The sequence below is a fragment of the Fringilla coelebs genome (assembly GCF_963513975.1).
Source record: "Fringilla coelebs genome assembly, chromosome: 11".
Taxonomy (NCBI): Eukaryota; Metazoa; Chordata; class Aves; order Passeriformes; family Fringillidae; genus Fringilla; species Fringilla coelebs.
Genome location: NC_140037.1, coordinates 3,594,932 through 3,612,584, shown reverse-complemented (window position 1 = coordinate 3,612,584; position 17,653 = coordinate 3,594,932).

Sequence of the window (17,653 nt, the reverse complement as noted above, 5' to 3'; positions counted from 1 at the left end):
GTGTCTTCCCAACTCAGATCACTGGGAACGTGGGTCTGAAGGGCTCTGACCAACGTGGGTCCTCCAATGGAAGATGGAGTTGGAGCAGTGCACGAAGCCCTTCCTGCAGCTGGGGCACTTGGAGGGCTTCCCTTACGGTGCCTCTGTTGGTGATTGCTGAAGTTAGAGCTGACTGAGAAGCTTTTCCCACACTGGGGACACTCACAGGGCCTCTCCCCAGTGTGGATGCCCCAGTGGATGACAAAGGTGGCGTTCTGCTTGAAGCCCTTCTTGCAGTCGGGGCAGCAGGAGGGTCTCTCCTCCCTGTGAATCCGCTGGTGCAGGAGGAGAGTGGAGCTGGTCTGAAACCTCTTCTGACTCTCAGGACACTGGTAGGGCCTGTCCCCAGTGTGGATCATTTGGTGGATGATGAGGTTGGAGCTGCAGCTGAAGCCCTTCCCACACTCCCCACACACGTAGGGCCATTCCAAAGTGTGAATTGTCTGGTGGCAGATCAGGTTGTTGCTCTGCCTGAAGCTCTTCCCACACTGCAAGCACTTGCAGGGATTCTCCCAATCTTGAAGCTGCTCCACAGATCACCAGCTCTGAGCTCTGGCTGAAGCTCTGGCCACCTCCCTGGCACAGGGTGGCTCTTTCCTCCTCAGAGCACCCTGGGCTGCGTTTGCAGCCCTTCCCTGTGTGGGATCTCTGGGAATTTTCCTCCCTGTTCAATTCCTGTGCTGTGGAGTTGCTCAAAACAGCCTCTTCCATGAGGTACTGCTGACGTGGGGATCTGTCCCCGCTGGTCTTCAGCCTCAGCTCCTTGTCTGGGGGAGAAAGAACAGGTAGAGGATGACATTTCCCTCCATGCCAAAGGGAAGGGGGAGGAGATCCTCACAATGCATCCCTGGCAGGACAGCACCAGCAGCAGGGTTGTCCTGCAGCCAGGGGCCATGCTGGGCTGGGAGATGGATCAGAAGAGAGGGGCAAAGGGGCACTGACTCCCACCTCACCTGCCCGGGTGTCCCGGGACATCTTCCTCACATCCTCCTTCCCCATCCAGCCAAGGTTTGGGAAAGAGAAATCCTGGTTTGGGGAAAAATACAATATATGAGCACATTGGCTTAAGGGCTTCCTCCTGCCCAAGTCCATCCCTAGAAGTCACTGGCATTCTGCCGCCCACAGAAACCTCCAAAACACCAAGATTCAATCCCCAAAATACACAAATGACCAAGATTCAGGAAAAACACCCAACCCTGAGTTTCCCCTCTCTGGGCTCTCCTCTCTGAGCTCATGGAGGTCCCCCTGTCTGGGTCACTGCGGGTCAAGTTTGTATCGGTGCTCCTCCTCTCTGGGCTGCTGGGGCTCCTGCCAATCCCGCAGGTTCGCCTTCTCTGGGCTCACCACTTTGGCATCCCAGGTGTCTCAGGGCTCAGCACTGTCCCCAGTCCCTGTTTCAGGGTCCTGGGGCATCCATGGGTCCCCCCTGTCCATGCTCCCAACATGTCCAGGCTTCTGGAGCATCCCCAGCTCCAGGATTGCCTGTTTCTGCTCCCCCACTGCCAGTTTCCCTGCCAGCCCTGCCAGTGCTGAGCGATCCCCATGTCACTCTGGGCTGACAGTGCAGCCCCTGGCCAAGGCAGAGCCAGCCCCAGCACGGGGGGACCCTGCATCCTCCGCTGCCTCGGCAGCCGCGCCCAGCCCCGGGCACAGAGCTCCGGCAGCCCCCGAGGCACGTGCCCAGGGACCCCCGGGGACACCTGCAGCCAGAGCTGTTGAAATGGAGCTTTTGGGGGTTCGCTTAATTTTGCAATATGAATTAAGCATTTACATTTTAGCTTGTAGAATTATGTGTTCAATTTTAACCTTTTACTTAAAACACCTCTGCCATGGTACAAGGGGCATAGGAAAATGCAAATTTCTGAAGCTTCCTGCCATTAAGAACAATACCAGGAGAAGACCAAGGAGTTTGAGAAAACCAGATAAATGGGCTCCTCTGTCTCCAGGCTGATCAAAATTGACAGACATACTCAGATAAGCACCAAGGGACCAAAGCACACATGCACAGAAGAAATATTCAAAAGTTCAACCATGAGGAAGACCTCATCCTTCAGCCTCAGAGACCACCCAAAGACCCCATGAGACCACTGTGAACAATGCATGCTCAAAAGGGCGTGGATCTAATTATCATGCAAGGTGAGGACAGGCAGGGCCAGGGATTGAATATGCATGAAAAGGTAATGTCATGTATATGGAACACCTTGGTGAATAAAGATGTGGCCCAGACCAGGGCTCGGGACACAAGTTCTCACAAGAGCTATCTTACTTGTGCCGGGCGCTGACAATCCATACCCACTTCATAAATACACCAGGTTGTGGAGTCTATTTATTCTGCATATTGCTTCACTGGCTTTGAGCTGTTATAAATGAGAAGCTTGTCTAGGCCAATATTCATGCAACAATCAATTTATTAATGAATTATGGTAAAGTATGAGCAAAACAGCGCTGGGTACAGTGGAGGCAGTTTTCCCTCCAACTGCACACCCATATTTGGCCTTACAGCTATTTATAGGGGTACTCAGAAGCTCTCTCAGCAGTTTCTATTTCTACTTGTTTACATCACAATTCTATACACTATCGTGATTTAGTTTTTCTCAGGATGTGTCCCAAAAAAGGAGGACTCCTAGATGGTTGTGGCAGCCTCCGAGACGTTGGTCCAGTTTTCGCAAGAACAATGACGAATCCCATCTGGTGAAGTCCAGCTCCCCAGATGTGGGTTCCCCTTGTTTTTACAATGACTATAAATCTCACAACAGTGATGTCCAGCTCCCCTTGGTGAAGTTGGAAATCCTTGAGATGATGTCCATCTTCCTTTCTCAAGCTGTTTTTCTCAGTTTTGTTAAGGAGTGAGATAAGCATATTTCCTTTCTATATATTCCAAAGCTATAGTTTCATATATACAAACAATATTTTTAAATTATACCTAAAAAGGTTACCATTGCAGCAGTCTTTAAGGCCTGCCTACAAGCAAAGAGCAACATCCTGAATGCTGTAATTCAAATGCTCCTAAATCAATCCAGGTTAATTGCAAGCAAAGGCTAGATTCAGGGGCCTTCTTCTGTGCTTTACTTTCCTCAGTTATTATTAGAATTTGCAGCCGTCCCATGGACGGTGTCCACACATATCACAATCACAAATACACACATTGCATTTTTGTACCAGACACGAAACACAGCTTTGTATTCCACAGAGCGAGGCGGCCCCCGAGCCCGGCTGCGTGGCCAGGAGGGCACAAGGAGCCCGGGGCCTCCGTGCCAGCGCTTCCCCCGCTCTCCCTCAGCCTTTGCCCGGCCCGGCCCCCCGAGCCCCGCCAGGCCCCGCACGGCCACGGCCGGGCCGGGCCGCTCCCCTCGGAGCCCGCTGCGGACACGGCTGGGCCGGCCCGGCCACACGGACCCGGCTGCGCCGGGGGCCCACGGACTGCCGAGCGCTCCCCGGGCCGCCCGGGCCTCGGCCCCGAGCACAGAGCTCTGCCCGGGGGCTCCCGGCCCGAGGGGCGGCTCCGGCCCCGGCCGGCCGCTCCCGGCTCCCACAGCCCGCCCGGGGCCGCCAACAAAACATCCCAACAACAAATCCACAAACCAACCACTGCCACCCTGTCCTGCTGCGCCTTCCCCGGGACCCCAGCCCCGCGGCAATGCCCCCAATGCACCGGGACAAAAAGCTGCTCCGGCCGAGCCCCTCGGAGCCCCCACCTGCGGCCCGTCCCTGGCACACCGATCCCGGCAGCTGCCCCGCTCTCGCAGCTGCGGCTCTGGAGCAGGGAGGCTCTGCGGGACCCCCGGGCTGGGCCCCCTCCCAGCCCGTGCCCGCCCCGCACCTTCAGCCCGGCCTCTCTCGCTGCTCCCGGCTCCTGCACATCCCCGCTCTCCATTCCGTGCCCCCCTGGGCTCTCCTCTGGGGCTCCTAGGACACCCGGCAATGGAAAAGAATCGATTTTGGTGCTCTCTAGCGAGGCCACTACTGAAACTTTGTTCCTTTTGCTGGGCTGCAGACACCCCCAGGGCCTTTTCTGCACACAGTCCCAGCCACTCCCCAGCCACTGCAGACTCTGGATGATGGTATTCAGGCAATTGCGGATGACCCTTTCTCAATCCCTATCCTTTCTCTCCTATAATAATGATTAGGTGCATTACCTTGCTTCTTTTAGCTTGTTGCTAAAGCCAAGAACATGATTTTATTGGGTGTACCATTTTACTTTTGTGTTGCCTTAACACTCACAGTAAAATAAGGCCATTCTTTCCATCGGTTTCTGTGTTCTTTAAATCTCCCCTGTCAGCTGGCAGAACAGGTATCAGAACCTGATGAAAGGCAGGCTCTGATCTAGCTGGGCCCCATGGAATGCAGACGGCCACTGTCAGTCCAAGGAAGTCAGGGAAGCAAGGCTCAGATGTGAAAAAGGCGCGCACCATGGAACCCAAGAGACCCTCACGGAACCAGGGCTGCGGTGTGTCACAGAGGGAGGGACCTCATGAAAGCCAGGAGAGCATTGCCTAACAAAATCTTGCTAAAATTTTATCTCTTCCAGTTGTTTTAAATCCTTGATTAATTGGCCTCATCTTGCCCGCCGGCCATGTGTGAGCTGATGCTGTAACTGGGAAAACTCCATTCCTGAACAGGAGATAAAAGGCCTGGTTCTTGGCTGGAAGGGTGAGGAGGATGAGATGCACAACGTTTTGATCCAGGGGATGTCCTGAAAGAGCACTGCCTTCCTACTCCTGTTGCTGAGCTCCATCTCCTTCTCCTGCTCAGCAGATTTTTAGGAATCCAGGGGTTGGTATGTATTATTTGCTACTGAAAGTAATAGAATAAATTTGCCTTGCAAGCCCAGTTTTGTCCTGGGTTATGTTGTGCATGGGTCTCCTCCTGAACCTGTGACAATGACCACCAGGGATGTACAGGAAACTCCTATTCTTATGTCAGTAAATTCTGAGAAGTGATTTAAGTATCAATAAGTCAATGAGTATCAATCAGAAATTCAAATATTTGGGGGAATATTTAGCCTGTGTGTTTCAAAAGAGTATTGAATATGTCTTAGTTCCATGGATACAAACTAGTGAGATTGCTGGGTGTGCAGGTGTTCGGGAAGGGATTCCCCACACAGCCAGGGCTGAAATCTCCTGCCTCCTCTCTAACCCTCAGCTGGCAGCAGGGATCAGGCCCTGCTTGGTATGGATGATTTTGAAAACTTCTGCTGAGATGGTAAGAAAGGTCAAAATGAAATCTTTTCCAGCTGTTTCCCAGCAGTAGAAAGAGCCCGCAGCGCAGTGGGCACCGTGCCCTGCCCAGCCGGGGCTCTCTGGCACAGAGCAGCAGCAGCAGCGCCAGCACCGTTCAACCCGCTCCTGCCTTGGCTTCCCCTGGGACACAGAAGCCTCTGGAAATCGGCACCGCCGGTCGCGGTGCCAGCCTGGAGCGGCTGCTGCTGGCGGGCAGCTGCTGCCAGTTTGACTGCTTCCAAAGGGGAACAAAGGCAGAGATGTACATGCACCGCAGCCCTGGGCATGTCCAAGAAACGTGCAAATGCGTGGGGAGATTTGTTAGGAATGATTTCAGCTGTTATGCCAACAGTGGCTTCTCTCCTGGTTCTGTGTGTTCTAGATGAGTAATGTAATAGTTGGCTGTGACAATTAAGAAGTAGAAATGATGTGGATGTTCAAACGTGTGGCGATGGTATTGTAATATATCCTCCCATAGTCCTCTTTCCCCTCCCCCTTGTAATAGCCTTGGTGGTCAGGGCATTTGGGAAGAGCTGGCTTGTGACCAGGAGGCGGGGTGTAAGAACAGCTGACCTCCAAGGAAGATGCAAGAAAGTAATCTCCACCAATGGACAGCAGAGGAAGAGTTGACTGACAAAACTTTTGGAGTGGTTAAGGGTATGAAAGGTAGAGCATCCTTTTTGTAGATGAGCATGTGCCTGCTAGTCACAGAGACTCCCAGTGCTACAATCTTTCCTCATTGAGTCCTCGTTAAGGTTTCCTACACCTTTACAATTTTAAAAGTGAGAGTCGATTCTCACATGTGCAATGCTTTGGGCAATTTTCTTGGTCTTCTTTCCTTTTCTTGTGTCCCATCTGAGTGCTCAGTTGGGGTACAGGCTGTAGGTGCTTGGGGCACTCTTGGAGTTACTCTTGGATCCCCTGAACAACAGGGTTTGGCCCATGAGGAGAATTTGTCCTGCTATGTGATAGAGAACAACTTGCCAGGCTGTTTTGTGTTTGATCTAGGGAAGGTTGGTTTTTGCTTTGCATAAATTCACAGAGCATCATAGAGCGTTTGCTTTGTGATGTCAGAGCATGGTTGCCACGTCGTCGTGGTGGCATCAGAAGGTTGCCTTGGCGCACGGGAAGGCCTGAGTGTCAGAGCAGCCCGAGAGCTTCCTCAGAGTGCAGCTGCACACTGACAGGAGCTTTGTTTTTCTCACTTTTGGAGCAAACCTTCTCAGCCGTGTGAAAATGATTCATCCTTTGGCTACGGCAGCTTTTGCTGCATATGGCGTTTGTTTTTCCGCCTACTACGTGACTCACTTTGCCCGTAAGTAGAGGTTTCCCTTCTACTTAGGTTAGGGTGTAACCTACCCTGGCTTTTGTACGTCTTCCGGCTCTTTCTTAGAGACTGAATTTCTGATTTAGAAACAGGAAGAGCATTAGGATGCCACTGGATTGGTGAGGCTCCTGTCAGGATGTTCAGCTAAAAAGGGGGTGTCTGTAGCCACAGGGGCAGCATTTGCAAGGGAACCTGCAGGGATTCCATTCCCCCTATGGGAGAGTCTGTGGCAGCAGAGTCTGTAATTAACTCAGTTTTCTGGAAAAGCGAGACAGCTTTGAAAATGTAGAGTGGGAGACCTTCTAAAAACTCTGCAGTTTTTCCCAGAATTCAGGGAAAGCTACTTTCTTTCTACATTTTCTCATGAAAGGATTTGACCAAGGTCCAATTTGACCTTTTACTGAGTGCTAAAATAGTGATTCCTTTTCAAGGAAGTGCAAACTCTAAAGCAGTGAGTGTCTTCTCCCAAGCCCTGGAGCTGCTGCTCTGCTGTTTCACAATAGAAGTGCCACAGCTCAGGGGGATTTTGGGAAGCTTCCATGGGACACTGTTTCCAGGAAGTTAATGAGAATTACTGCATGCAACTGAGTTTTAAAAAAAGTACCTGAAGGAGAAGGTTTAAAAGCAGTATTATGTGTTTGGTAGAACAGAAGCATTGAATGTTAAAGAACAGTTTGCATTTTCTTGGTCATGTTTGTATTCATTTACTGGCTAAAGAGACCAAAGTGTAGGCACAACCAAGAATATTGTCCTGATCTCTTGCTGCCTGTGTAAATGAAATGTGTCTCCTGGAGGGACATTGCTCATCTGTGTTTGGGTTGACTGGTTCTGTGGGATTCAGCAGCCCAGGCAGTTTTCTGATGGCATCTGATTGATTTTCCCTTGCCCACTACAGGTCACCTGAAGCGTGTCTTCAGCGGTGCCGATGCTAAGGTGAGTGAGAAAGGAACATTTCAAGTTCTTGGTATTTCAGAATTGTAGTGAATTCTGAGAGCATTGCCAGTAGCAATAGAGTGTAGAGGGCCAGCTAGGAAAGCCAGAAGGAAATCACTTTTAATGCCTGCAAAAAATATAAGAAAGGCATAGATGGATATTTTTTAATATCCATCTCAGTGCTTTAAAGAGTTTTGCAGAGAGAACATTGCTTGCTGACAGCAGATAGGGTGGAATATTTAACTAAGAGTGAGTTCTTGTAGGGATGAGTTGGCCCATTTTAATGCAGTCAGAGTGCCTTACAATTCAATTCCTTTCAAACTTTATGATATCTCCTTAGATGATGTGGTTGTAGAACAGGAAATGATGGAAGCTGTATCTGAAGGCCAAGGGCATGGTGGCCTGTGTCAGCAGCAGAGGGGCAGCAGGAGCAGGGCAGTGAGCGTGGCCCTGTGCTGGGCAGCGCTGCGGCCACAGCTGGAGTGCTGTGTGCAGCTGTGGGCCCTGTGCCGCAGAAAGGGATTGAGGGGCTGGAGCGAGTGCAGAGAAGGGCACGGGAGCTGGGCAAGGGGGTGGAGCACAAGGCCAGTGAGGAGGTGCTGAGGGAGCTTTAGCCTGGACAATGGGAGGCTCTTGAGCCACCTTCAGGCAGACTTCCATGAATGCCTGCGTGACAGTGCTGAGTACAAGGGCTCGTTCAGCACCAAAGATCCCGTCACTGCATCCAAGTGCTTTAGACACTGGACTGGGTGACACTTCCATCTTATGGTCTGTTGGCTCATTGGTCTGTTGGTTTGCTAGGAGGAGAAGGCCTGTTCATTCTTCTCCACTTCCTGCTATTAAGGGTGCTTCTGCTAAACGTTTCCTGCCCTATTCCACTTTTGGAATGGGATCCTGATCCAGTTTGAGTTTTCCACATCTGCAGCAGCAGTAGCAGCAAAGGCGTTGATGTGGCTTTCCTAGTTTTCCATTTGAGAGCTTCCAAGAAGTAAAAGCTCCATTCTGCCAAGACAACCTACTTACTGATAGCAGCCAGGGAGGAAAATCAACTTCATATCCATCTAGAGTTCTGTAGAATTGGCCCATTTTAATTTGGTGGCTGTGACTTAGAATCCCATTGCCAACAAAGTTTATGATTTCTCCTTAGAGTATGTAGTTTTACATCTGTTGGAAAGGAGGTTCTAAATGATAGGTAACAGCCTTTCCCTCATGCTTCTTTCTTGTCACAGATGACAGAACCAAGAGCCGTCTCTCCCCTGGCTCCTGCTGCTCCTGGCAAAGAAGCCAGACAGGAGCAAACTGAGGTGGATGAGCGCCAGCCTGCATCAGTGGTCACACCAGAACCCTCTGAATCTGTAAGTGCCAGTTGTGTGTGGTGCTGTCTTTAGTGCAAGGCAGAGCTGGAAGGTTTGGAGAAGCCAGCACTTTGCTGTTGCTGGATGAGGATTCTGAGTGCTGGAGTCCTGTCAGGACCTCGTGATTTTCTCCAGGCAACGCCCGCAGAACTTGCCCTTTGAGCTGTCATGTTGAGGCACCAAAGGGCTGGTGCCTCTGGGAGAGCATCTGGCTGCTTGGCTAAGAGAAGCTCTATCTCTGGGCTTCTGCAGTGCTATGGCCAAGGGCACACATGGAAATGCTGGAGGTGCCAGGGCTTGGTTTGTTTTCCCTTTTTGGAAAGGTGGGTTGGGCTTGTGACACCAGTCTGAAGTTTCCTAGACTAGTTCTTTGCTTGTACAGTCTCTTTTGGGCCAGGTGTCTTTTGGCTTTTGATAAGCTGCAAGGGGAGGATTGTGTTGTCCATGCAGCTGTGGGGGGCCATTCTTGTACCGTGCGGTGAAAGAAACAAAGTGCGGAGTTGTTCAGCCTTCTTGTGAGGGAAACAGCAGAAGCAGCGAGTTTCTGTTGATGCATATTTTGTGCAGTCGTCAGCTTTGTAGTCTGCTGTTTTGAAGCCTGGACTGGGGGTGAAGCTGCAAGTCTTTGACCTCTGTCTTGTGTTGCTCGGGAGAGGAAAAGGCCATCTAGAAATGGTGCATGCTGTATCTGAAGTTAGATGGGCACCTTTGTGGCTGGGGAGCTGCATGGGCCAAAAGGACACAGGGCTGGCGATCCTGAGCAGCTGAAGAGGAGGCAGCGTGTGGCCAGGTGGCCAAGAAGGCCAAGGGCATGGTGGCCTGTGTCAGCAGCAGAGGGGCAGCAGGAGCAGGGCAGTGAGCGTGGCCCTGTGCTGGGCAGCGCTGCGGCCACAGCTGGAGTGCTGTGTGCAGCTGTGGCCCCTGTGCTGCAGAAAGGGATTGAGGGGCTGGAGCGAGTGCAGAGAAGGGCATGGGAGCTGGGCAAGGGGGTGCAGCACAAGGCCAGTGAGGAGGTGCTGAGGGAGCTTTAGCCTGGATAACAGGAAGCTTATGAGGGACCTTAAGGCATCCCTTCTCTTCATCACAATATGTTAGACACTTGTGGTAGTGACATTTCCCTCTGGTTTTTGTTGTTTTATTTTTACTTGCTTGGAGGAGAAGCCCTGTATATTTTCCTCATTATTTCCAGCATCTAAGGTACTTTTCCTCATTATTTCCAGCTCTTTTCCAGCACTGGGACTGGGTCTGCTAGAATTTTAATTTCCAAGGTGTCACTTCTGGAGGATGCTGTATTTTTCCATGGGAACACATAGTTTGGGGGCAAGGAAGTTGGTTCAGAAGGAGCCGTACTGGTGCCAGGCCAGCCAGCAGGGCCGTGCACATCACTGTCAGGCTAACAGTGCCCTGCCCTTTTGCAGCCCAGGGAATCAGTATGCGTGGTGTTTGGGAATTGAGCAGGAAATCAATGCCCTTGAATTCCAGCTGGTCCTCAGAGATCAGAGGAGCTGGGAGGGGCTGGGCTGCATTTCTCATGACAGCCACTTCAGCACCATCAGTGTGGTCGAGTCCAAGAGGAGAACTTGCCCCAGCCCAGATGCACAAAGAGTGCAGTTCCCAGTGCAATGCTCTGGGTCTGGTTGCATTCCATAAGGACCTACAGGCTCCAGATTCCCCAAGAGTGTGGTTTATTGAAGCAACAGGAGAGCAATCTCAGGATTGCTGCTGATCAGGGCAATGGCTACCAAATGTGGATGTGTGTAGCAACAGAAAGGACAGTAAAGAGAGATTGTAAGACATCCATCTCTCTGTCTTTCAATCTATCTATCTATCTATCTATCTATCTATCTATCTATCTATCTATCTATCCTATATAGCATGTACATTATTGAATCTTCCCACCTCTGCTCCAAAGCAGCTGAAGGTGCAAAGCTCACCTAAACCATCCCTTTCAGGAAAGCATTAGAGACACGTTCCATTGACCAATTGTGACCAGGCAGAGATGTTTCCCCCATCCAGATATGATGGTATTTTCTTTTCACAGCTGTTTTCCTCCTCCAGCCTCTTCTACTCTGAAGTCAGCAGTACTTCTTTAATTTTCTGCATGTCTGAGTGAGATGCAACAATTCCATGTTTAGGTGCTGTTTGGTGACTCTGGTCATACATGCCATGCATTACATGACACTTGGTTTCCTTCACTGGCATCCCCAGGGCTGTGTAAGTGCATTTGTTCATGGGGCCTTAGGAGAGTCTCTGTTACTGCTGGTCAGACTTGTCAGTTGACAAAAGAGGGAGAAGAAACACCTTGGTCCTCTTCCATACACTGAGGTGGCCATAGAGGCTCTGTGACCTCCATCAGAAGATCTTTGCAGGCATCCTTATCTCCTGAATGACCAGGGTTTCTAACAAGAGTGTAGATGTCAGGAAGGCAGGAATGCTGGTGCAGGCCTGAAGGGAACTTGAACTCCAAAAGTGTCTCTCACAAGGAGTGAGCTCACACAGGCAACCACCTGCAGAGTCAGGATGGAGCTGTGCAATAGGGCTGGGTGTCAGTCACTACTGAAAGACAAACAGGACGTGGCAGAAGCAGATGGAAGCCCTCACCAGACCTTCCCTGTCAGCTGCCTGAGAGGCTGTTGGAGCTTCAGTCCCAGAGGGCCCCTGATTGTAGGGCCATGGTCCCTTTGGAATCTGTCCCTTTGGGCAGAGAATGAGCCAGCAGAGCAGCAGCACAGTGCTTTGGGAACGTGTGAGCCCATCAGTCTTTGAGTCTTGGCCCACAAAGGTCATATGGGAAGTTAAAACGCATCTTCTCTTGCTTTCTGTGCAGCTCCTTCTAGAGAAAGATCAGGAGCAGCCTGCTTCCTCAGAGATGCCGTGCCAGACTCAGGGAGAGCTGTTCCCAGCCCGAGAGCAGGAAGGGCAGCTCAGGCAGCAGGTGGAAGAGCCACAGCAGAACGGCCAGGTAAGCCTGAGTGGGCAGGTGACAGAGGGAAGGGCAGGAAGAGGGGCATAAACCAGAGCTCTTGGGACTGAGGAGGCCAGGAGTCCCACAGGCACTGGAAGCACAGAGCCTTGGAATCTGCAGAGACCAGCACTGGGACAGGAGGGTTACATTGGAAGCAGATGTGGGTAGGGAAGCAGAAAGAAGTGGCTGAAGAAATGTGATTTGGAGGCTGCAAGAAGATAAAGCTGAGCCTGATGGCAGCTCCCAGTCACTTGCCCTGCACTTGTGTGTACAGAACATCAAGGCAGAGGCACAAGCAGAGCTGCCCGAAGCTCAGAGTGCCATCATGGCAGTTAGGAGGAGGAGGAACAAGGATGACATGAGAAGAATTCCAAAGATGAATCTCAATCAGCACAGGGGTGATCAACAAAACCAGTTGAGGAAAAGAATATCAACCACTCCACTCCTGAATCGTCCTCTCCCTTGTTCACAGAACATCAAGGAATGCCTGCAGAGAGAGCTGCAGAAAACTGAAGCTAGGATCAACGCATTGGTGGAGAGACTGGACGAAAAAATGAAAATCATCAGAGAGAAAGCTAATCTCCTCTCTCAGGCTCTAGAAAAGCCAGTGAGTGAAAGAGGGATTAGCCACTGCAGTCACCAAACTGGTGGTTTCTGCCCTTCTTGCCTTTCCAGTGCAGAGCAGCAGGGAGTGGGGTGATGCCTCTCAGTGCCATCCTGCTGTAGTGTGTATCACAGCTGCTCTCAAGGACACTTCCTGGGCTGCTGAATAGCTTTGTTTCTTGAGGTGTTTTTACAGGGGAACAAGGTGACCCAGATTGAGGATTGAAACAAGCTGTCTGTATCCCCTGTCAATCTGTTCTTTCCCTTTTCTCACAGTCGATGCCTCTTGGCTGACAGGGACAAGCTGTAGTGTCTGACTGCTTTGTTCTGTTTGATTTGAGGTGCAAGTGTTGACATGTCACCAGGCAGCCTGTGAAGTCTTCCAGCAAAATTCTGGCAATGAAGAGGCCCAAGTTGGGCATGAGGCACAGGTACCATCCCCACCAGAAGTGCTACAGGTTGAGCATGACCTGAAGATGTTGCAAGAAAAGGGGGCACAGTGGGAGGAGGCAGAACATTTGAACAAGGAGCTGCAAGGGTGTCTTCAGCCCTTGGAGGGGGAAAGGAATCCTTGAGAGGAAGTGGAATGGTGATTGTGGCAGTCATCTTTCTGAAAATCCATGAAATGCAAAGATGAATGTGGCCATGAACCCCAGTAGAACTAGCCTTTGGTTTAGACCAATCAGTTTGAGAAGTGGACATCCAAGTAATCCATTTTAAGAGCGCTGCATGTGGCTGACAGCACCTTCCTACGGGCTTGCATTTCAGAAAGGGATCTCAGGGTAATCTCTGCCAGCCACCTTTCTGACATAAACTCATTTCTTGTCCCAGGTCTCCACGGGCTCTGTCATCAAACCTGCTGCAGCAGCAGCATTGTCTAAAGGAGCCTTTGCTCCCCGACCTGAGAAGTGGAGCCGGGGCAGTTTGTTCACCTCCCGCGCTGACCCAGCTGCTGCTCAGCCACAGGAGACCGAGGGTGACTCCCTGGAGCTGCTGAGTACGTCTGCTGTATTTCTGTCTGAGGGACAGTGCAGTGTGTGCATGTGTCAGCACAGCCCTACCAAATGTTTCTCCTGAGTTTGGTATCACAGGGACATTTAGGACTCCCCAGAGGAGCTGCTGAAGAAAATCAGTCTCTGTGCTGGCCACCTGTGCTCTGAGCTGTCTGCCTGGTTGTTGTTGTTGTTGTTACCCAGCCGAGCACAAAGGGCTCAGAGCTCCAGGCACTGGGGCTGCCTTTTGTATCTCCTGGAATCTGGGACCTCTGCTTTAAAGTCAGCATCTTGCATTTTGTTTCCTTCAGAGAGAATGGTGAACTCCATGGAAAATCCCACTAGGAAATACACTGAGCTGGAGTCTATGGGCAGCGGGTGAGTCCAACTGCAGTTACTTCTACACAACCGTGGACCAGGTGTTTTTTTGGTGGAGTATCTATCCAGCATGAAGTCAGGAAAGCTGCAAAGAAGTTGAGACACTGGGGATAGATTGTCCCATGTCTCAGTGCAGCTCAGAATTTGTGAGTGGGCTCAGAAAAAGCATTGTCAGAGACATCTCCATGCTGCCGAGGTCTTGCCTGTGTCAAGGAACAGGACCTGGAAGGTCTCCTTGTCTCTCAAGTGTGAGACAGTTCTGTGTTAATTTCCTTAGCATTTCTGGACGTCTCTAAATCATCTGGCCACAGTAATGAAAGGAGAAGAATCTTGCTCGCCTGAAATGGCAACCAACTCCTTGATAGCTGTGGGATAACAGTTCTCAGGAACATTTCTTTCCAAGACTTTGCTGAGGGAAATGCTCTGTGGTCAGGATAAAATCTGCACAGTTTAGAAACTGAAACCCAAGATGAAAGAAGAAGCTGTCTTTATGAGCTGAGGCAGTAAACCCCAATGCTTCAGGGACAGGCCCAGTGCCCATGCACTTGAGAGGAAAATGCATCATCTGCCTTCTGGCAGAGCCCTCCTGCATCCTGCAGGTTTTAAGCATTTACAGCATTGATCTCCTGTGTGGGCTGGCTTTCATGCAAGATCTCAATGGCTTCTCCTTTTCTGCTTCTGTTTTGTTTCTAGCACTTTTGCAGATGTTTGTAGAGCACTGGACAATTCCACAGGAGGAGAGGTAAATGTCAACAGCTCCTGCAGACTCTGCTGCTCTTGAGGGGCTTTCCCCTCTGGTGTGAGCTGTGGCTGGAGCTTTGGGTAGAGCTGTGCTGAAAAGGCACCAGAAGCACAGCCTGGTGCCAGCCCATGAAATACATTTGGGACTTTGTCCTCCTCAGCTGGCAGAAGGAAGGCACGGAGGGCAGCGGTTCCTTTCAGAGAAGGAGGCGCTCACTCGCTCTCCATTGCTGAAACAAAGGTGGTGCCTTAGGGCACCTCACTGCTCTTTGGGGCTACAGCTTCAGAGTCCTGAATTCTCATTTCTGGCTGCCAGCAAATACATCTGAAAGTTTCTGGCAGCTCCTTAGCCACCTGCAGTGCTGCACTTGGGAACTGCACATAGGGAGAGATCTGCAAGGCGTCCCTAAAAGCCCTAAGCCCTGCCCATAGCCCAAGATGGATCCACAGAGTATTAAGGCATGGATAACTTCTTCTGAATCCTAGAAAGAGCAGCAGAGGATGTGGTCAGGGGTTTGTAGGTGATAGTTGAGACACCACTGTTACCAAGTGGACAAGGCAAATCGTCGGTGGCCCCATGTGTCTTGTAACTGCCCCCAAGGGGGCAGAGAAATGGGCTCTTGGAATGTCAGTCCCTAATTTCTGCAGTGCCTAATCACAAGGCAGTTTGGCACAGCTCAGCTGTGTCATTGCAAAATCACCAGCTCCATGTTCCTTGTTGTCTTGTGCAACCAACTTCTCAAGTTATTGATTTTCAATGTCATTTTAGGTGGCCATAAAGAAAATAAATCTTCAACCACTGAGGAAGAAGGAACTCAAAATCAATGAACTGATGGTCATGAAAATGAATAGGAATCCCAACCTGGTCAACTGTTTAGACAGGTGAGTTTTGCTTTTGTTCCATGAATGTTTGTTCATATATTGCAAACATAAAAGCTGACTTTAGTCAGTGGCAGAAAACAGAGCTGTAATTATTGGCCAGTTATTATTGCTCTTTTCATCTCCAGTGGATGGGAAGAGATTGAATTTTGTCTGCATGAGTCTTCCCTGGCACATGGTGTTTGAAAATTGTTCAAAAACTCGAATCGGTCGTATCTTACTCAATCAATTGCCTCGACATTCACAGCCAGCACTTTTTTCTGGGGCTTGACTTTTTTCAAGTGTCTTCTTAAGTCCAGGTAAACTAACAAGGATTTTCCTTGGATCATTGCCACTTTTTTCCATTGCTGTGCATGGCAGAAAGACTTGGTGCTAATTTCCAGAAACTCCACTTGTGACAGGTTTTTTATCTGGGCAGTTACTAAACTGCACTTTTTCGCTTGCTGGCCATCTAAGACATCTCCTTTTTCACAGCTGTGCCTTTCTCCTTGAGACTGCACAGATTGCAAACAATGCACAGCTGAGAGGGAAGGTCTATTCTTTTTTTTCCTGACGTTGTCTCAAAGAGCCTGAAAACAAGAATCAATCCCTTTCTTTTCCAAACAGCAATGTGGCCATGCACGTTCTTTTCCACACCTTTATTTCCTCCTTTCAGCTTCCTTGTGGGTAAGCAATTCTGGCTGGTTATGGAGTTCATGGACGGAGGCACTCTGAGGGATGTCATCAGCAAGACCTACCTGTCTGAAGATGAGATGGCAGCCATCAGTCAGGAGGTCAGCAATGCCATCTGTGCTGCCAAGGGCTTGGGCAGGATTGTCTGGGATACAGGGGCTCAGACCTGGAGGGATTTCCTGTGCCAAGCTTTGTTTCTGTGTTGCTGCTATGCTATGGGCAAGTAAAAGCATCTCAAGTGAAAGGCGCTCCAGTGCCCCTGCACTCCCTGTACTCAGTGCCAGTACTCTTATCTCCTGCTGTTGTATTCTTGCTCTGCCTCATGTATTTGTATTTGCTGTTCTCCACCTTGCCTCTCTAAACATTTGCCTGGAGCATGCCTTGACTGCATTCCTTGCCTGTGAAAGCAAAGGTGCTGGTGTCAGGATTTGAAACAAGCAGCAAAGAAAAAAGAGAGACTCGTTTCTCACAGTCCTCAGCTGAAAAGGATCGTAGTGCAGCCAAAATGCTCTTTGCTTCAGGAAGGTGACTGATGTGATACTTCCAAGCCTGTGCTGAGGCCAGCAATAAAACCTTTGTCATGCAGCCTCCCACCCAAAAGTGATCTGTTTCACACCAAAGGGAGGGACTTTTTCTTTCTTGTCAAAACCCCTCCTTTGTCTTCTGCATGGAGATAGTACGTCCACTGCAGCAGGAGACATCCTGGCTGGCTTGCAGGGGACAGTCTACAAGAGCAGGTGCTGGTGCTCTTTCAAAAGCTGACATGCCTTTGCTTAGAAAGGTCCTGCTCTGCAAGTGTTGGAGCAGCCAGCTCTTGCTCTCAGTGGCACTGTGTTCTGCCATTACTCTCCCTTCCCCTGGGAACAGGGAATCTTTTAGGTTCTTTGTTTCCTTTCTTGTCTAATGAAATCACATCACTAATTTTTGCCCTCCTGTTTCTGTTCTCTCTCTTAGTGCCTGCGAGGACTGGATTTTCTCCACTCCAACCATGTCATCCACAGAGATGTGAAGAGCTGCAACATCCTCCTCAGAACCGACGGCTCTGTCAAGCTGGGTCAGTCTATTCTTGGTCAGGTGCAGCATTCCAGGGATGTGGGCTGTGGGGCTGCTTTGAGTGACAGCCAGCTCCCCAAAAATGGTGCTGGTGGGAGTGCAGGGGCACCCACTGTCAGCTGGTGACACGGTTGCAACATGCACAGAGGTATAAGGAACCACAAGCAGTCAAGAGTGGTGTTGCTCTGTGTGGGTCCCTTCCAGAGGGACGGAGCTACAATCGAAAGCTTCAGGGGAATAAAGTCCACTGCTGTGAGCAGCGTTAAAAAACCTGGGATTTTTTGGAAGTGGCCAATTCCAGACTTCCTTGGCTAAAGCCCAATGGAAACTGAGCATGGACAGTTCTCCAGGAGATTCAACAGCACATTCTTAGCCTGAGAGGGGGGAATTCTTTGGCTTGTTTTCCTAATTGGAGCTGGCTTTCATGGCTTGTTGTTTTCTCCACAGCTGACTTTGGCCTCTTTGCTCAGCTCACCCCTGAGCAGAGCAGATGGAGC